General features: G+C 46.2%; 1 non-coding gene across 1 annotated transcript; it reads right to left on the minus strand.

The window, feature by feature from the left end:
• Positions 1-19,699: 19,699 nt before the first annotated feature.
• On the minus strand, positions 19,700-19,775 carry TRNAS-GGA (transfer RNA serine (anticodon GGA)). Its single transcript has one exon. It is a non-coding gene; the product is annotated as a tRNA-Ser (tRNA).
• Positions 19,776-21,162: the final 1,387 nt, after the last annotated feature.

Below are 21,162 nucleotides of genomic sequence, written 5' to 3' on the forward strand. Positions count from 1 at the left end.
CAGCACACCTTGGTGACTTATCAAAAACATGAAGTCAGGGGCCCCGTAAGCTTTGGGGACCCCTCCTCCCTGGCCAGGCTAGGACATCCTTGGTTGGAAAGGGCAGGGCAGAGACAAACAGGGCCTGACACTTCTCCATGAATAAGGGTACACAGGAGATGAAGCCAGGGTCCACCTCCCCTAGAATGTAAGTGAAATTCCCTCCTTTTATGGCATAGGCTGTGGTCACCTGCAGGTACTGGACTGTGGAGAGGGGCTGTACATGGTGTGTCCACCTTAAATTTCAGTTAAAAAATACTTCAAATAATCCATTCTAAGTGTTTGAACAGTTTTGGAGTGGGGGTAAGGATCTGGGAAAAGGAGAACGTTGAATTTTCATTTAGACCTTGAAAATGTTAGATGCTTGGCGCTGAAACGGGGTCAGATTCTTCGGACTGCTTTGACGTGGCTGGGCTCTGCTGACGGTGGGGGAGTGCACACAGGGGACTAGTTAGACAGGAAACAGGACTGAGCGTCACAATTCAGTTGTCCAAGTATAAATCTTATTTTAAAAAAGCACTCCCCCTCCCTCAATATCGGAGCTGGGTTACTCCTTTTCATTGCCTATTCCTACTCTTGGTGGTACCACCTTGAGTGAGTGTTTTGTTGTTGTTTTTTTTTAAAAAAAACATGTGAATCTTTTCATTTCATGCTTGTGATAAAGGTCCGAGAATTGTAGAGTTTTGAGGTGAGAATGATCAAGCAATTTCCTTCTCAGTTAATTGTTCAAGTAAACCAAAGAAATCAGGAGAGCATGGTGCTAAGTGAAACAAGGCAGGCAGAGAAAGACAATGCCATACAATTGTACTCATCTGTGGAATCTAATGAACAGAATGAACTAACAAGCAAAATCGAGTCAGATTCATAGATAGAGAGCAGGCTGACAGCTGTCTGTGGTGGGGGATTGGGGCTGGGTAAGGGGGGGTTGAGCAAAAGAGGACGAGAGAGAGAGAGAGGTAAAAAAAGTCTTCAAGAGTTGCATTGTTCACTAAGAAAAACCAACTGAAGTAAAGCAAACCAAGGGAAAGCAGAAGAAAGCAGACTAACCCATGCCCCTCTAAGATTCATCTGCTGTGGACTGAGTTCCAGAGGCCCAAAGGCACCTTAAAGTTTTAAATTAATGCTAATTCCACTCTACATCAAGCTGGCTGAGTGGTCATTTATGCTATTCTTGAAGTAGCCAGTGCTGAGGAACTCTCTTTTAGTTTATAAAAAAATTGGTCTGGCTCTGAGATAAAATCTTACTCAAATAGTAATTTGACTATTTTCTTGAATTTTCCTCATATATTTACCATTAGGCCATTTAAATTCTCTTACACATGACAGAACAGATCTTTAACTTATATGTTTGTAAACTATTTGTAGTTATATCATTTTGTATCCTGCTATTTTCACTTATATTATATTGTAAATATTTTTCTGTATTTCTATGTATTCATCAAAAACTGAATTGTAATGGCTGGAAATAATTCTAAACTATTATTTTACTTATCTCTCTACTGTTGAACATTTATGTTATTTATATTTTAAAATTATAGTGTCACAACAGTTTATATTTTTTTGAGTATAGCTCAAAAATCTGATTTCATCTCTCATTTTCTTAGACTATCTTAGATGTGATGACTGGGCCAATGTGTCTGAATGTTTTCTGGATTTTTATGTGTACAGTGGTACCTTGAGATATGAAGTACCAACATACAAATTTTTTTTTTTTTAAGATACAAGCTGCAACTCAGTCTGTATTTTTGTTCGAGGTCTGAGAGAAATTCTGAGATACGAGTCGTGATTTGGGAAGCTGCCGCTAGTTGGCGCATTGGTGCACAGGTCCAGTATCAGCAGCACAACACCAGCATCTCGTTCTTTCTCACGTGTTACCTGCAGAATCAAGTTGAAACTCGTGTGCTGTACTTGTTCTTGCATCATTTTTGAATTTTTTACTAACTTTTTTTGTGTGCTATCATGGGGCTGAAGAAAGTGAGTGTAAAATACAGTGGTGAGAGAAGAAGAGAATGATGTCAATAGAAGTAAAGCTAGAAATAATAGAAAAACATTAGTGTGGTGTACGAGTGATTGAACTGGCAAGGCTGTACGACCGCAATACATCTATAATTTGTGCCATCCTTAAACAAAAGAATGCCATCAAAAGCGCAAATCCAGCAAACAGAACTACAGTTCTGTCCCAAATAAGGACAAATATCCATGAAGAAATGGAGAAGCTTCTGCTGGTGTGGGTGAAAGAGAAAGAGCTGGCAGGAGATACAGCAATGGAGACTGTAATATGCAAAAAGGCACGTATCGTTTATGGCGACTTGAAGAAGAAAGAACCATCAACCTCAAAAGAGGCAGCAGAAGATACGTTTAAGGCAAGTCACGGCTGGTTTGAAAATTTCAGGAAGAGATCTGGCATCCACTCGGTGGTGAGGCATGGTGAAGCTGCGAGTGCTGACGTTAAGGCAGCTGAGAAGTACATCACACGTTTTGCTGCGCTTATTGCAAAGGAAGGCTACATCCCCCAACAAGTGTTCAACTGTGATGAACAGGATTGTTTTGGAAAAAAGTGCCCCGGAGGACTTTCATCACCGCAGAGGAGAAGAAGCTGCCAGGCCATAAACCCGTGAAGGACTGTCTGACCCTTGCATTGTGTGCAAATGCTAGTGGTGACTGTAAATTAAAGCCACGGCTGGTGTATCATTCCGAAAATCCTCGAGCCTTTAAGACTCACAAGATTCTTAAAGAAAAACTGCAGGTTATGTGGCACGCCAATGCTAGGGCATGGGTTACGTGGCAGTTTTTTATTGAATGGGTAAATCTTGTCTTTGGTTCTGCTGTGAAGAAATATCTTCAAGAAAATAAACTCCTGATGAAAGCATTACTAATCCTTGAAAATGCTCCAGCCCACCCACCTGGTCTTGAAGATGACATTCTCGATGAGTTCAAATTCATGAAAGTCCTCTACCTCCCACTCAATACAACTTCAATCTTGCAACCTATGGATCAGCAAGTCATATCCAACATTAAAAAGCTTTACACAAAGCACTTGTTCCACTGCTGCTTTGAGGTGACTGAGAATACAAATCTAATTCTTCGAGAGTTTTGGAAAGATCACTACAACATTGTGATATGTTTATGCATTATTGACTTTGCATGGCAAGAGGTTACAAGAAGAACCTTGAACTTGGCAGGGAAATAGTTGTTGCAGACAGGGAGTTCGAAGGATTAGAACCAGAGACCGAGACCGGGTAGAAGCATTGGAGGAGATTGTGTCCCTTGGAAACTCGATGGGTCTGGAGGTATATGAGAGTGATGTAAACAAGCTCGTCGAGGAACATGAGGAGGAACTCTCAACCGAGGAATTAAAGGAGCTACAGATGATGCAACATACAGAGCTTCTGCAAGAGACTAGTAGTGAGGAGGAGGTAGAATCAGAGGAAGTGATTTCTACAAGTGAAATTAAAGACATGCTGGCAATGTGGGAGAAGCTTTCAAGTTTCATTGAAAAGAAACACCAGAAAAAGTTTCAACTGGTATGCTTCAGCACTTTTTAATGACATTTGTTTGTCACATTTCTGTAACATTTTAAAAGGCAGGCTAAAGCAAACCTCTTTGGATATATTTTTATTCCAAAGTCCTGCAAGTGAAAGTGCCGAAAGTGCAGCCAAAAAGGCAAAAACAGGTGATGATTAAATGAAAAATATGTACTGTTAAGCTTAGGTTAAGTGCATTTTTTTACAATTAAGTTTTTGTGGTTTCATTTTAAGTAAATAAAGTGCAGTTTTAGTTTTGTTTAAAGTAAAGAAAATGCAGTTTTAGTTTACATTTAGTGTTAAGAAAGTGCAGTTTTAGTTTACGTGTCTACAGTGCCTGCATCCCTTCCTCCCTCCCTCCCTCCTCCTCTGCCATTCACCTCCGTTAGCCGCACTCGTCTGTCTCCAAGGTAAGAATACAATACTAAATAACACTTTTTTCTTTTATTTTATATATTTTGTTATGCATTGGTAAAGTATACATGTGTGTTTCTTAATTAAAAACATTTATTTTTTCATAATTTAGGATGGTTTGGGAATGTTTTACAGGGCTGGAATGGATTAAATCTATTTCAGTTATTTTAAATGGGAGAAATTTGTTTGATATACGAGTTGACTGACTTACGAGCTCGGTTACAGAACGAATTAAATTCGTATCTCAAGATACCACTGTATCATGTTTCAGATCACGATCCAAAGAAACAGATTCTGAGACAGATTTGTGTGTAGAAAGCTTGCTAGGGAGTGTCTTCCTTCCCCTCCTCCCCCATGAGAGTGAGGAAAAAGGCTGGGTGGAGTAAGAGATTGAACTATGATGCATTGCAACAGGGGCCTCGGTTGATCCTGCGGAGCTCTGCAGTTTGGAGGTCTCTTTAGATGCGCTCCAAACTGAGGCAAAGGAGCTGAGCCTTTGAGCCCTTACACTGACCACTCACTGGTTGCAGACTGTTTTCAGCCAGCAGGCATGACCTTAGGGGAGGCATCTTCCCTAGCCAAAGGTCATTCCTGGAGGACTCAACTGCTAGCTGTCAGCAGGACAGTCCTGGAAACTGGGGGAGTGAGCTCTCGAGTTTAAGGGAGTAATTTGGTGGTGCATCACAGCATCCTCTGATGCCACCCTTTGTACCTCAAGGACTGACTTATTTCTTATAAAAATTTATCCTCTCTGGGAGGAGATCCTTTAGAATCCTGGTCAGCCTCTTCTCCTAGGAAAATATACAAGAGGAAGTTTAATGTAATGAACTATAACTCTCATCAATGCAGCTGTTCTCAAGGATACCTGACACATCAATTCTTTCCTCTACATCCATTATAGATTCCTCTCCTCCTTGGCTAGCAGTTCTGGCCAGGGGGCTTACCTGGGTGACCCAGATTCTCATCACTGAAGGGTCTGAGCTCTTGGCTACCATCCTGGTCTCAATCCATGACTACTATTCTTATCCACTTGCCGTTTCAGTTAGGAGATAACCAAGGGATGCCAGAGGGGCTTCTGAGTACCACATTTAATCTTCTCTGTCCCTATTGTATTTTAACAGCTGAAACTTGTAAACTTGCTATTTTTTCTTTGTTTTTTAGTTTTTCCATTGATTTGAGTGAGATAGAGATAAAGATAGAGATAGAGATAGAGATAGATAGATAAACAGCAACTCGTTGTTCCACTTAGTTGTTCACTTTATCTGTGTGCTCACTGATTGCTTCTCGTTAGGTCTTGTATGTGCTCTGACTGGGGATTGAGCCTGTGGCATGCTGGGACGATGCTCTATCCACTGAGCCATCTGGACAGGATCTTAACAACCTTCAACAGGAACGAGGCTCAGGTCAATTGTGTAACTCTTAGAAAGCAAAGGTTTTCTCTTTGTTCTTCACTTCCATGACAGATTCTTTCATTCATTAGTGTCCTATCTCCGCTTTCTCAAAAGTTTGACTTCCTATTTTTCTGATGTATTTTATCACGTATTGTAGATAGTGACTTCTGCCTCTAAAATAAGTCTAAGAGAACAAAGACCTTCCTTAGCCCTTAGCTTCTTCTCCAGCAGGATGACCTAATTCTCTCTCTCTATTACATGCACACATACAGACACAGTTCTGGTGAAGACAAACATAGGACATAACCTGGAAGGTGGCTGCGGCAATGTCTGTTGCACCACGAATATTCTTTGCCTAGAGTTGGCTTCTCCAGTGAAATTGCCATCTTCTAATTTTGAGACCATTTTCAACTAATTTCTCTACTGCAGCAGCAAGATACATTTTAGCTGTGCTGTCCAATCCAACCTCAAATTCCCAGCAGCTCCAATAAATCACTTTTTACTTTGCTCCCATCTTACTCCATTCCGGGTACCTCCCTCTTGTAGGCCATGCATATTTATTTGGAAATTCTTGGAAACCCCCTGCCAGCAGGCTCGGTCCTCCAAACAGTTGTTGGTTTGTTGTCTCTCCAGTAAATAGAAAACTTGGAAGCCTCACCTTTCCTACCTCCCAGTCTCTGTGGCAAGGCCAAACTGGGATTCCACTCCAGAGTCTGAACACAGGAAATAAGCTTAGGAACCACCTAGGTCTGTTGGTTCCTGGGCATTCTTGGGATTGGGGAATGTTTCTGTCTGACCAAAAATGCTCAGCTGGCTTCAGGCCTTGGAGGGCAAGGCAAGGACAGCTCTAAAGACAAACGCAAAACTGTACCCTATGTTCTGAATCTGCTAATAAAACAAAACAGGAAAGGACACCGTCCTTCAGGCCCTGTGTTAATTCTCTATGAGGCTGAAATGCTGCAAAGGTCACAGCTTCATGAGGAAACTTTTTCCGTGCGCTGCCAAACTTCTTGCGGTTGCCTTTCTGATGAGGAAGTTAAAATTCGTTCTCTGGGATATTTGGGTGGCCATTCATTCTGCTCAACACTGCAGAGCCTTTGTTTCTTTTACTTCATGCTTGCCCTTGTGGCGTTTAACTAAAGACAAGGCAACCGTCTCCTCTCTCTGAGATCACGTCACATCTGGTTTGCCTAAATGGCAGACACTTTTCTCTCTGGGAAAAGGCCATACTTGGTTTTGTGTTTGTGGGACACAAAGTTTGGGGAATCAGAAGACTGGCTTTAAGACTCTTCTTACCCCAGCACACTTTGAGTCAATATTTTTCAGGGACAAGTAATGTGTTGCCCTATTCACAAAGGACACACTATCAGAGAATAACTTACCAGGAAAGACAATAGCATTCTGGAGTGAAAATGTTGTTTCTCTTCTGCTTAGAGGGCTTTCGGTTCCCATAAGGTTTTTCTCTGAGCCGTAGGAATCTGGAATGCAGTGGGATAGGCCAAACTCTGGACAAGCCCTGAGGAAAAATGTCTCTGAAGACCTCTCATCCTCATGTAAAGGAAGCAGACCCATAGACCTACGAGCTTTCTCCCAAAGTGTTCACTGATATGCAGTGAGGAGGGAACCGCTATGGCTGACTCATGAAAAGTGAAGGAAACAGCAGGGGACCCCAAACCAACACTCTCTGCAAATTGTTATCAGTGAGGGATCCTTGGTGCAGTGAAGAATGGATTGTCTACAGTTTAGAGAATGGATGAAGTAGATCATTCTCGCCTAACTTGCTTAACTAGTGCACCGTCTTTAATCAACCAATAGGTTAGGCTACAAATCCCTAAACCTCTAAGGATTGGATTGTGGCCAGTGACTACTGACTGGCTATAGATGCTCACTTTTGTGAGAACTTAGCAAAGGTGTGATTAGGGAGATTCAGGCTTGACAAATCTTTTTTAGCCTCTTTTCTTGATTAAGCTGAGCCTGTGAGTTAAAGGGCAGATGGACCTCTGTGGGACTATACTCTTATGAAAGGGAGAAAGGTAGTCTGGATATATTTGTACTTGGCATCTGCATGCACTCTCTCAGGAGTCAGATTATCAATAGTATCACTTATTTTAATATCATGAATCCTACTCATTAATTCTAGCTTTGGAAGGGCCAGGCCACTTGCTTAGATACTCACGTTGTTTTCTTATATGTGAGTTAAACTGTGTGTGCCTTCTGCTTGCTCTACCACTGACTTCCAGATGCTTCGCTGAGGAGTGTTCACCCTAATTATTGCTTTGGGCCTTTGGATCTGTGCTTCCTTTGGGTTTCCAGACCTAATCCTCAAGCTCTGAATGTGTTAGTATCTATTTCTCTAGACTTCAGCCTTTGATTTGTCTTCAGGACTTTGAGTAAGCACATAGCCTCTATACAATTTACTTTGGCTAATGTGTTTAATCGGATCGAACTTATTTTTCATTTCTCAAATGGTAAGCCTGGGACCATCTATATTAGAAGCAACTGAGAAATTGTACAAATGCTTGATCCCTACCCCAAGCCTGCCAAATAAGAATCTGTTGAGCCCAAGAATCTGCATTGTAGCAAGCCTTCAATGGTGGTTTTTTTTAATATATATACGAAGTGTTTGAATAACCACCTTTTAGCCCTGCCACTTTGGTATGGCACTAAGTCTTTGCTCCTCTGGTTTACCAGTTATCCAGGGCCTGGCTTTGGAAGGCCCTCATGATGGTCCATCAGACAGCCCTGCTCCCCACCTGTGAGCAGGGGTCCTAACCCTATGGGATGCCTCTTCTCTGTGCTCCCTGTCTCTGGCCCCACACTGTCCTCAGTTACTCTTCAGAGGGACCCACCTCGTGCTGGAATGTAAGTCAGCTGCTTTCAGAGGGACCAAGAGCCACGCTAGAGTTGGAATGCATTAGCTATTGTTTTCCTTTCACTCAAAAAGGACATAACCATGCAACATACAACAGGGTAATTAAAAACAGGCTGAGGTTTCTGCAGCTTCAGTCCTACGTGGGGAACGTTTCTCATGTCCACTTCCAAATAGAGGAGGGGGGAAACTGGGACTGCGGCAGCCCGGCGGCTGAGTAGGACAGCCGCTCAACAAAGAGGGCCTGACCTTTTCCCTACCCAGTTCTGCGATTCTAAAAGGACGATGAAATGTAGAGATTATAAAAAAATGAAGAGGTTGATTATAAAAAAAGACAGCTTAGCCAGTCCCATTATGAAAGGACCTTCACAAGTTTTCATTCCGATGAGATCTTAACACAGGAAGAATTGAAGTGAGAGAGGCCTGGCCTCTCCCGGGACTCCTGCCGAGTCCTGGCTCAGCCTCTGGGTTGGAGGTGGAAGCTCCCTGCTGCTGCCTGCCTGGAGGAGCGACAGCAGACCCCTCTGTTCCTGCTGATAACACTGCAGACGGTGTGGGCAGACGTTGCTCATCCACTGGCTGGAGGAAAGGCATGCCTTAGTGCACGGTGGATCTTCACTTGTGTGTACCGTGTGGCTTGTCAGGCAAGAGAACATGAGGACGCTTTGATGAAAACCCTGTTGATTGAATTCCATGTTTCAGAGACCCATCCTTTGGGGCTGCATTGGGGTGTCATCAAATCTAAGGATAGTGTTTGTGAGAGTGTGGCCCCTCCTGCAGATCTGTTCTTAGCTTTCTTTAGTCCTGTGAAAACAGGGAAGAGCTAGAAACTCTTTCTCAATAGTGGCCTCTGAGAAACAGTTCCCAGACTAAATTCTTTGCTTTGTGCTCACACACACATTTGTTTTTCAAAGGCTGAGAATGAAAAAGAAGAAAAGTACGTGCTCAGACAGGTAGGGGCAAACAGGCCTGTGAGGTGGTGAAGGAGCTCAGAGGAGTGAGAAGGTGGCTCAGGACAGGGGTTCGTTTTGGTTTCTCATTTACCCTGGCCCATTTACCCTGGGACACTTAGGCCTGTGGGCAAGGAATTTAGAGCCTCAGTGATAAATCAGCTGAGGAGGGATGTGACATTAGCTTTGTATCCCCTATAGAACCTACCATGATTCTGACATACAGTTGGCATTCAAAATTTAATTGCTAAATACCTATCTTTGCCTCTTAATGAGCTTTTTGGTTAATTTACCAGCACAAAACTATGCCTTCTTTGTTTCATTCATTCACTCATTTGGCAAACATAGTTGGTCTGCATCCTACTCTCCGTAATGCTGAGTCAGAGGTACCTCAGGGACCAAGGTCTCCTCCTGGAAAAATTGCTCCCTCACATTCATGGCCATATTCTTCCTATACCCAGAATGAATTGATGAAACAATGTGCCTGAGATATGACCAGCTTTGTTCCTCTTAAGTTGCTATGACTTATGAGGGGAGATAGAGAGACAGACTTCCACACTTCTACTGGAATCCACCCCATGACCCCCGTCTGGGGCCCATGCTCACAACAGAACTATAGTTAGTGCCTGAGGCAGAGGCTCCATGGAGCCATCCACAGCACCAGGGGCCAACATGCTTGTATGAATTGAACCATGGCTGCAGGAGGGGAAAGAGAATGAGAGAGAGAGAGAGAGAGAGAAGGCGGGAGTGGGGTTGGGAGGAGAAGCAGATGGTTATTTCTCCTGTGTGCCTCGACTGGAAATCTAACCCGAGACTTCCACGTGCCAGGCTGATGCTCTACCACTGAGCCAACTGGCCAGAACCAAGTTGCTATGACTTTTGCAAAATATGCTGCCTATTTAGTAAGCAGCAAGTATCCATCTTCTTCTGTAAAGAAAGCCTTAAAAAAACAGTTAGCCTCAAGATGGTTTCTAACCCTACTAAGTTAGGGAAATAAATCCTTTCATCTAGAGCAGGGGTCCCCAAACTACGGCCGCATGCGGCCCCCTGAGGCCATTTATCTGGCCCCCACCGCACTTCCAGAAGGAGCACTTCTTTCATTGGTGGTCAGTGAGAGGAGCATAGTTCCCATTGAAATACTGGTCAGTTTGTTGATTTAAATTTACTTGTTCTTTATTTTAAATATTGTATTTGTTCCCGTTTTGTTTTTTTACTTTAAAATAAGATATGTGCAGTGTGCATAGGGATTTGTTCATAGTTTTTTTATAGTTCGGCCCTCCAATGGTCTGAGGGACAGTGAACTGGCCCCCTGTGTAAAAAGTTTGGGGACCCCTGATCTAGAGTATTTCCAAGCATTGAGGCTTCCTTGGCATCCTGTAGCAGGGAGTGGTCAGGCTGGAAATGTATCGTTGGGAGTCATTCGTGGTGTTAAAGTCACAAGACTAGTGAGATCACCAGGGGGTGGGTATAGACAGCAAAGAGAAGAGCTGGGAAGACTGGGGTGCTGTAGTATGAAGATGCCAGGGAGGGAGCAACCAGCGAAGAACCCAGCAGGAGGAAAACCCGCAGGAGGAAAACCCGGCAGGAGTGTGTGTGTTGAGGGGGTGTCCTGGAAGCCAGAGGAGAAACAGTTGCAAGGCTGAGGAAGGAAGGATGTTGACAGGTGTAGTCAGATGAAGATAAGCTGTGCTATTGGCTTGAACAAAATGAAGTTATCAGTGACCTTGGAAAGGGCAGCTTTTGGTGGTGAGGTGGAGGTAACAGGCTAACGGAGTAGGCTCAAAGTGTTCAGGCATCTTTGCTGCTTAATGAAATGGAACAAGATCAGAACCACAAACACCTCTGCTCAGGGCTGACAGAACCCCATTCTGCCTTTTTCAGTGTCTCTGGTACTTTCTACACATTCCTACTTGATGGGAATATGGACCAAGCTCCAACAACGAGGAACCGTAGCATCAGACTTTAGGATGGTAGCAGTTATCGCAAGACGTTGAAAGGGAAGCCTCAGCCTTTAGATAGGAGAGAGGATGTATAGATAGCAAGTTAGAAATCATCTATCGAATCTTTTTAGTTTACATGTGGGGAAACTGAGGCCCAGATTAGGGAGCTGGCTTATCTAAGGTCAGACCGCTGTGTTGAGACATTGCCTCTCTTCTTTTACCCATGGGTACCTGGCAGGTGAATATCTGCAGTTTTATAAACGATTACCATGAACACACTCTACCATTTCCTTTGAATATCCATTTTGGGGCTGTCAAATTCTCTTTAGGACTAATGAAACAATTCAGATTGCAGTGTAAACCAGTTTTCCATATAAAGAATTAAGCCTACTGAGGTCCAACAATCTGAGAAGACATAGTCAGGCTGCCCAGTCCTTGAGAAATGCGAGGAATCCTTTGGCCCAGTAATGTCTACATTCAGAAAGCCCCAAGCTGGCCCTTCCTGTGCGTTTAGACTCTTCTGTGCCGTAAGCAGAGTCCCTTTGGCTAACTTCCCTGGGCTTGCTCTCCCATAGATGGCAGCTGGCTCTCTCTGCCTCTCGCCAGTTGGTGCTGTCATTATTGGCCAGGGCCCAGGTGGGACTGTGCACATGTGATTCGAGCGTGCTGGTATTAGGGTGTTCATCCGAAGGCTTCACCCACTGGGCCTTGGTCCAAAGAGAGGAAAAGAGCTCAGAGCCTCTTGTGAGGAGTTATAGATCCTTCACCAAGAACAACAATGGGCCTTTAAGCCAGTGACCTGCCTGACTTATCCCTGAAATCCACCTGTCCTTGTTCGGATATGAAAGGACAGGTCCTTGCTCGGCCCTCTCAGGGATAGCAGGCTGTGCGGGAGAGGCTGCCGGTTCCTGACCCGGGCCCGAGTTACTGCCTCCTTCCCTACACCTGCCAGCTCCATGGGAGAGATACGATATAAACTTGGGGCTCATTAGAATTGTCTGCACTGAACATTGATTTAAAATCTATTGATAACTTAAAGAGAGTTATTGTTTTACTCAATAACTGGATTCTGAATGAATGAACATCTAGTTGAAGATATTCTAAAGCAGTGCCTTTCAGGATGTGCTTTCCGTTAGAATCATCTGAGGAGCTTTTAAAATCCTCAGTGCCTGCATCATGCCCCACACTGATTAAATTTTTAGAGGGGGGACCTGGGTGTCATTAGTTGTTAAAACTCCCCAGGTAGTTCCATTTATACCCAGTTTGACAACAAGTCTAACAAATCAGCACTTCTCAAACTTGACTGTATGCAGCAGTCACCCGGGGATCTTGTTGAAGTGCAGATTCTGAGTCAGTAGGTCTGAGAAAGAGCCTGTATTTCTAACAAAATTCCAGGTTATGCTGGGCTTGGGGACCATAATTTGAGTAGCAAGGAGATAAAGGTCATTCAGTAAGATGAATGAGTTCCCGAGACACTGCAAAAGGAGAAGATATAGGCAGAGTGGGGTTCTGTCAGCCCTGGCCAGAGGTTTTTGTGGTTCTGGTCTTGTTCTATTTCATTAAGCAGCAAAGGGTCAACCGTAGCTGAGGGACTTGCTGCTAAGTGACAAAGGAGAGGCAGAGGTGGAAAGAGGTGGAGTTTCAGGGAGAACTCAGTCCCTTTGCTGGGCCCTGACCGGAGGGAAGAACCCAATGAGAGGAGGGGGCAGAGGAGAGGAGAAGAGAGGGAGGGGAGGGGAGGGGAGGAGAGGGGAGGAGAGGAGAGGAGAGGGGAGGGGAGAGGAGGGGAAGGGAGAAGAGTGGAGGGGAGGAAAGAGGAGAGGAGAGGGAGGGGAGGAGAGGGGAAAAGAGGGGAGGGGAGGGGAGAGGAGAGGGGAGGAGAGGAGGAAAGAGGAGAGGAGAGGAGAGGAGAGGTAGGGGAGGAGAGGGGAGGAGAGGGGAGGAGAGGAGAGGAGAGGGGAAGAGAAGGGAAAATAGGGGAGGGGAGGGGAGAGGAGAGGGGAAGGGAGGAGAGGAGAGGGAAGGGAAGGGAAGAGAGGAGAGGAGAGGGTCTTTGGGGACCTAGAACATAAAACAGAGTGGCCTACTCAGGAGAAACCTTGAAGAAAGCTGATTGACGATGACAAATCTGTCCTTCTGCGTTACCATCTTAGGACTTCAGTATTGGAAGGCCCTGGAAGGATGGGTTCAACTCAGTTCTTTCATTGCAGATGAGAATACTAGGGTCCCCCAGCCTGTGTGGTTTCAGTCACAGAGCCTACCAGCCAGGGGCCCAGGACTGCCGAGAGCCAGCGGGCTCCCTGCATGACTGCACCTGCATGCCTGGGGTCTGGTGTCCACAGTGCAGCTCAGCCCCGAGTAGAGAGTGGCCCCAAGAGCTATGAGGCCCTCTTGGGGATGGGGGCCCAGGATTGTCTCACAGGGAGGCAGGAGTCACATTTCTGTAGGAACCTGCTCCCTGCCATGGCCCGAGCCTGCTCCTTCTGAACAAGTTTTATTTATTCTCTATAATCCTGAAGCAGCCTGCCCAACCTTTAACATTTGTAGGACCCAATAGTCCCCCTGCTCATCTCATTACCAGGATGCAAGCTGCAGAAGATCGTCCTGGAAAACAAGAAGAGGCTTTGTCTCCATACTCCTCTTTGAAAAGAGGTCTGAGGTAGTGGCTCAGAGAGAGCCCTGGGCACAAGCAAAGCTCTGGGGAGACCTGTCTCTCATTGCAGGACTGCCTGGACTTCCATCCAGGTAAAGTTCCTGACGGGCGGTGGGGGTGGAGAGTTGGGACGGGTCATGCCTGCCATGTAGCGGCAGAAGCACCTGAGCCGGCTGGTTGGACCCTGAGAGCACGTTTGTCATATGAAGGGCCTGTGATGTAGCTGTTGCCCGGCGTGGCAGGGAACACATATTGACCACAGTGCTAGGCCTTGGAGACCTAGTGAGGAATAAACCCCACTCTCCTCCTGTGAGTTGCTCCTCTGGGCCAGAGGGGAGAGGGATGAACACAGCAGCATGTACATGGAGATTCGGTGTGGGAAAGTGTCCCTGGGCACAGTGTGGAGTCTGCACACTGTCCTCAGGCCCTTCTTCGTGGATTCCTCTCCTCTGGCCTCCAGCTCCTGCTGTTCCCGGTTCCTCCCCACTCCTCCCTCCCTTCTCCATCTGCTGTCTGGGTTAGTGGTGCATATTAGGCATCCACTCAGAAGCAGATGTGAGGACTTCACAGAGGCATCCCCTTGCCCCTTGGGCCTCAGCTCTGTTCACCAAAGAGCCCAGGTGGGAAGAAGATTCCAAAGCTGCAGACCCTGACCCTAACAGTCATTGCCACAAGGAGTCCTGCCAGCCTGACCCTGTGTCAAGCAGCAGGACCTTGTCTTCAGGGAAAAGGGGTGTATATTCAGAAGGAGGCGGGAATGACAGGCGGGGAATACAGATCTGCAGTCACAAGTTCCACATCTGTAAACAGGGAAGGTGCAAACACACAACTGTAAGCAACAACCCAGACATAGAACTAGTTAAAGCTTATTTTCAGCTTTCAGTTAGAATGGGAGGAAAAATATCAGGCCTTTGAAGACGAGTGCCCCCGGAGGTGAGTACATGGGGGGCAGTGCCCCCGGAGGCGAGTACATGGGGGGGCAGTGCACAAGGAGGCGAGTACATGGGGGTCAGTGCACAAGGAGGCGAGTACATGGGGGTCAGTGCACAAGGAGGCGAGTACATGGGGGGCAGTGCACAAGGAGGCGAGTACATGGGGGGCAGTGCACAAGGAGGCGAGTACATGGGGGGGCAGTGCACAAGGAGGCGAGTGCCCCTGGAGGCGAGTACATGGGGGGCAGTGCACAAGGAGGCGAGTACATGGGGTGGAAGTGCCCCTGGAGGTGAGTACATGGGGGGCAGTGCACAAGGAGGCGAGTACATGTGGGGGCAGTGCACAAGGAGGTGAGTACATGGGGGGCAGTGCACAAGGAGGCGAGTGCCCCTGGAGGTGAGTACATGGGAGGCAGTGCACAAGGAGGTGAGTACATGGGGGGCAGTGCACAAGGAGGCGAGTACATGTGGGGGCAGTGCACAAGGAGGTGAGTACATGGGGGGCAGTGCACAAGGAGGCAAGTGCCCCTGGAAGTGAGTACATTGGGGGGGCAGTGCACAAGGAGGCGAGTGCCCCTGGAGGTGAGTGCCTTGGAGGTGTGCGTCCATGGAGATGAGTGTCCATGGTGATAAGTGACCTTGGAAGTGGGTGTCCATGTGAGTGGACACTGGGCACTGTCCTTGGTGAGTGTCCTTGGGCACTGTCTTTAGTGCCTAGCTCAGAGCCCCACAGCTGCCAGCTTGCCTTCCTGGCTCCCTTGTCACTGGCTTCCATTTGCTTTTCCATAAATGGTGCTCTGTAGCTTGAGGACACTACTGCCAAGGCAAACACATAGTCACGTCAGGCCCCTGGGGTTCTCTGCTGAAATTTGGCATGGGCTTCACTGTCAAATCCTGATGTTATCACTTCACCAAAAAGTGTTGCCGGCTTTGCTTTCTTGCTGATAGAAAGCTCCCTTCCAGAACAAAGGACTGTCATTTGGAGAGAGCTTTTAACATGCGTTTGCTTTTGAGTGCTAAAATTGTGCTCCTAGATGAGCGAATGCACTGATTAAAGGACGGCTGAACTCCAGAGGCAGGAGGAGAGGTTAACATGGAAACCCACTGTGACCTTGGGCTTCGCAGGCCAGTGCTGTGAAGGGGTGGGGTGAAGGGGGCCAGCCAGGATTGCCATGGCCATGTAATTGAGATGTTAGGTGGGGTAGGTTTTGGCAACAGTGCAAGTATCTTCTTATGTACATCAAAATCCAGTCTAACATCTGTGCAGATGCTATCAGTCCCCAAACACTCATTCAACAATGAAGGATGTTCATTCATTTTTTATTTCATCCCCTCCTCTCTTCATGGGTTAGATTTTCACTGCTCACCCAGAACATTTCCTTGCTTGGTTTCTCTAACTCCTTTTCTTTCTGTAGTAAGAATGGGGGTTGACAATTTTATCTTACTAGTTGTTGATGCAAAGAAGAGGTGAGTTTTAACTTTCTGTAATGGATTCCCTCTTGCTCCCACACCCTCACCCAGGTGGGTAGAAAAGACAACACTTTCCTAGCAATTCAGCTTGCCAATGAAAGCATCTGAGACCCTCCTGGTTGAAAAGTCTCTTTCAATTTAAAGCAGTTACCTCTGGGTAAACAGTTGTTTCAGGTAAATTCACAATCTTTCAGATTTATATCCCTATCTTTTCTTTTCTCCAAGAAGGTGCTGGTGGGGCCTCACAGGGGTGGGGTTGGGGGGCTCGGGTGCATCTGTGGTGCCGGATGTCTGATTCCTGGGGCCCTGTGCAGAGCCTGCGCACCCCAGCTGGCCCTTCCACTCACTGATGGCGCCCTTCCACTCACTGATGAAGCCCATTGGTCTAGCCACTTGCTGAAGCCCACTCTGTTGGGAGCCAGCGCCCTCGCACCCCCTCAGCGGTTTGGTCACACAGGATCTTCTCCCCAGCTGGGCTTTTCTGGAGCCTCGTCTACTCTCTCTGATTGAATCCCTTCCCTCAGTCCCCCACTGCCACCTCTGTGCTACATTAAAATCTTTTGAAACCATGAAGCTATTTCTAAAAAAGACAGGTGTTATGGGTTCAGTTGTGTCCTCCCTCCCCCACCCCCCCGCCAAAAATAATGGTATGTGGGAGTCCTAACCCCCAGTACCTTGGAACATGATCTAATTTGGAGACTGGGTTTTTGCAGACGTAATCAGGTTAAAATGAAGCCACTAACATGGGCCCTAAACCAATATAACTGATGTCCTTAAAAAAAAAAGAAGGAGTAACAAAAGTGGGAAATTTGGACACAGAAACACATATAGGGGAAGTAGCTGTGAAGACAAAGAGAAGGTCCTAGGACAGCTCCTTCCCTCACAGCCTCAGGAGGAACCAGCCCTGCCGACACTTTGATCTGGGACTTCTGGCTTTCGGGAGGTGAGGTGATAAATTTCTGCTTTTTTAAGCTGCCCAGTTTGTGACTCTCTGTTTGAAATCTTGGCAAACAAATATAGGAGGAATTGACTTTTTACCCCGAGTGAGTAAAGTAAGTCCCTGAATTCCAGTAGTCAGCTCTCCCGTCAGTACCAGGTCCTCCTGTACTGAACTGTAAAACCTCCATGGCCATTCTGAGGGTTGGAATTGGCTAGAGATCAATGCCTTTCCTGTGTGTTGGACAAAGTAATCTAGGAGGGACTAGGAAGGAAATTTCTCCTTCCATTTCAAGGAGGATATATGGTTCCAGGCCTATCCACGAAATGAAAATTATTTATCATTATTTTGGCTTGCAATGAATTTCCACTTAATCTAGGTTCTGCCTCAATCGAATCAGGCCTCTCCCATTTCTAAACCGAGCTGGTGGGACCACAGGCCCCAGTCCTCTGCTTGCCCACGTGTCCCAAGCGGAGCTTCCTCAGCTTTCTGCAGCCACCCAGAGGGGTGCTAAGTGGCAGCATGACGTAGAGCAGCCTAACTACATATTATACAAGGGCTTTATCAAGGTCAGGGCATTATTGAAATGTGGACTTTGTAAATTCTCTCCCTAGGGATGGTGCCAGACGTGGGGTGCCCTCAGGTGTGATGACTATGCAGCCATATCCAGCCTTACGGGGTGGGCGCGGGGCACACCTTCGGGGGTGCCCAGCAACCTACAGGATCTGGGTTTATGCTACTTTTCTTCACAGTATTTCTGTGGCTTCTGAGCCTTTCGAAAATGTTCCTGCTGCATTTTGCTGGAGGAGAAAGTAAAAGCTAAAACCATTGATAGAGGATTTCAAGCTAAAAGAAGAAGAGCTGGGAAACTCAGAGAAACATCAGCTGACACGTTAGCAATCATGTGGCCCCACTGCTTGATTTGATGATGCTCAAATGACGTCCCAGGGCCATAGAGTAAGTTAGAGGCAGAACTTGGAACAGGACTTGGATCTGCCTTGAGAGTCTGGTCTCCTTTCTCTGTAGAGGAGGTAAAACGAGGCAGCTGGGTTTGTTGATTGCCAGGTCAATCACCTTCTACTGTAGTGATCTTTTTCCCTAACACACATGGAAACCTCCAGGCTGAGTCCCTCGAGTCCCCATTCAGAGTTTCCCAGCACCCGGCCCTAACCTACAGTTTTCCCCACTACTTGCATAGATTTGCCCCAGGTCTCTCAGGTCAAGTTATACCATTCCCTGACCTTGCCTCCTGCCAGCCTTTCCTGATCTTAGTAACTGGCACAGATCTTCTGAAGAGGCTGTAAAAATGGAGATACCCCGGCCTGTGTTTCAGCTCCTGATGCTCTGGATCGGGAAGCTGGAGTTCTCAGGAATCCTCTGGGAGCCGGCAACCAGGCCTTGACAATCACGGCTTCCCTATCGCCCCCCTTCCCTATCGCCCCCCCTTCCCTATCGCCCGGGCGGTTTCTGATAGCATAATCACAGGCTTCGGAACTTCTACTTCGTCAATGACTGGTTGATTTGAGCTTGGTCAAAATGCTTGATCCCTTTAAACCTGATTTCCCATTTGTCAAATCAGATAGCAGTTCCTATATTCTAGGGCAGCTGTGGAGGATTAAAAAGAAGATTTAGGGTAGTAAACATTAGCTCTGACCAGCTGGTGGTCACAGAAAACAAGGCATAACATTTTCTTCTGTGGGGTAGGTATGGTATAAAAAGTGGTCTGGAAAAACCCCAAAGTTCTCAAAGTTTAAAGAAGTGAATGGCAATATTAGGAATAAGCTGTGTAGAGAAAAAGGTGGGATTTTGATCAAGACCTTGCACAGTCCCCACTGATCTGGGGAGTTGAGACCTACACTTGACAGGTCACCTACCCTTGGGACCATAGTGCTGAGCCAATGGGACACACCTACGCACTTTGTGAATTATTGAATTCTCTGGGAATATAGGTGAGCTATTTTCTCTCTCTCTCCATCTCTCTCTCTCTCTCTCTCTCTCACACACACACACACACACACACACACACACACACACACACACACGGAGGTGCTTAATCCACCAGATATTTCTTTCAAGATCAGAATAAAGTGACCAGTTAAAAACAGACTGTCAGGAAAAACACCAACCAAATACAGAGCCAGAATTGGATCAGGTCCTCCATGTGGTCAAGGAAAGTATTCAATTACTGTTTTTTTTATTGACCTGTTTCTGGGAGTTGTGTTGCTGCTTAATAATGTGACTAAGGATTTGGAATTTCTATTCTATATATTTTTTTTGTATTTTTCTGAAGCTGGAAACGAGGAGAGACAGACAGACTCCCGCATGCGCCCGACTGGGATCCACCCGGCACGCCCACCAGGGGGTGACGCTCTGCCCACCAGGGGGCGATGCTATGACCCTCCGGGGCGTTGCTCTGTCACAACCAGAGCCACTCTAGCGCCTGGGGCAGAGGCCAAGGAGCCATCTCCAGCGCCCGGGCCATCTTTGCTCCAATGGAGCCTCGGCTGTGGAAGGGGAAGAGAGAGACAGAGAGGAAGGAGAGGGGGAGGGGTGGAGAAGCAGATGGGCGCTTCTCCTGTGTGCCCTGGCCGGGAATTGAACCCGGGACTTCTGCACTCCAGGCCGATGCTCTACCACTGAGCCAACCGGCCAGGGCTTCTATTCTATTCTTTATCTCAGCTACACAACCTGTAATTTCTTCTGTTTTTTTTTTTCCTTAATGCTGACCATATCGAGCTCAAATTTTAGAGGCCTAAATGTAAAGCCTGTGAGCAGTAAAGGCACCAGAAACAAAAAACCCCAAAGAAATGAAACAGTCCACTAAGATTTCCTCTTTAATGCTGATAGAAGGCTGATGAAAGTTTAATAAAGTGGCATCTGGTTTATACTTGTGGCACACAAACCCAGCTTTCAAGACTTCTGCAGGTTGTGTCTTCATTGCCTTTTTGCCTTTACCTCCCAGGTCTGTCCTTTGCAAATTCCTTCATCCTGCTTACTGGTCTGCTTCATTTCCTCATCCACTCTGCATTCCAACTGTTGCCTTTGTTCAAATCGTGAGACCAGCTCCCCAAACACGTGTCTCTTCTGCTTTTCTGTCCTTTGTCAGCACTTCTCTCTCTTTTCAGGGCGCAGAATTCCTCTCACAAGCCTCTTGGAAGGCCTCAGCCCTCCCTGTTGGATCTCTGCCTGCGCCTCACCTGTGCCCTTGGCCTAGGCTGCCCTGCACTGCAGGTTGTCTATTTGGACAGCTATTCTGTACTGTCGCTGGGTCTGAGGCCTGTCTTCTTATTTCTGCACCCCAGAGTCTAGCACAGGTCCTGCAAACATGGGAGCACAGTCATTATTTATTGTTGTTGATAAAGATTCAGAAATAGTAGTCTTTGATGAGAAAGAGTAAACAGGGAGGGGTACTAACTTAAAGAGCAACATGATTTGTGAAAAGCATGTGCTAGGTGGAATGGTTATGTGTGTGGTCTCTGGAATCAGACTGCAAGCCCATTGCTTGCCTCCAAACATGTGTAAACATTCATTTAAAACCTGAGGAATTGGACACTGTACCTCTCTAATAATAATATATCTTTCTTCCTGATTTAGCATTCAGCTGTCACATTCACTGGCCCAAGAACCAAAAATGTCTTTTTATTTAGTCATTGGAATACATTTAAAAGAATTCAGAACAGTAGATATTTTGCTGGAAAACCCTTTGTTTCTTAAATCAGCAAGAGAAATTATTCAGTTAAAGGCAGTAAACTTGTATCTCTCACAAAGAGAATTTGTAAATGGCTCTCCCCCCCCCCTTTGTTACCATAGTCACATTTAAATAAGTTCATCAAATGGAAGAATATTATTATAAGACAAAATCCAAGCTCTGAGGCTATGCTATGATGAACTTTCCAAGGGTGGCTAAGTTTCCCAGGTATTTGGGGTTTGGGGACTCAGAGGAAAATGTATTAATGCATAAATTTATAAATAGACCTTCCATAATCCAATGCAACCTGTATTACAAAAGTTATCTTTTCTTCTCAAGACATTAGAGATCTCAA

Source organism: Saccopteryx leptura, chromosome 6 (genome assembly GCF_036850995.1).
Source record: "Saccopteryx leptura isolate mSacLep1 chromosome 6, mSacLep1_pri_phased_curated, whole genome shotgun sequence".
Classification (NCBI taxonomy): Eukaryota; Metazoa; Chordata; class Mammalia; order Chiroptera; family Emballonuridae; genus Saccopteryx; species Saccopteryx leptura.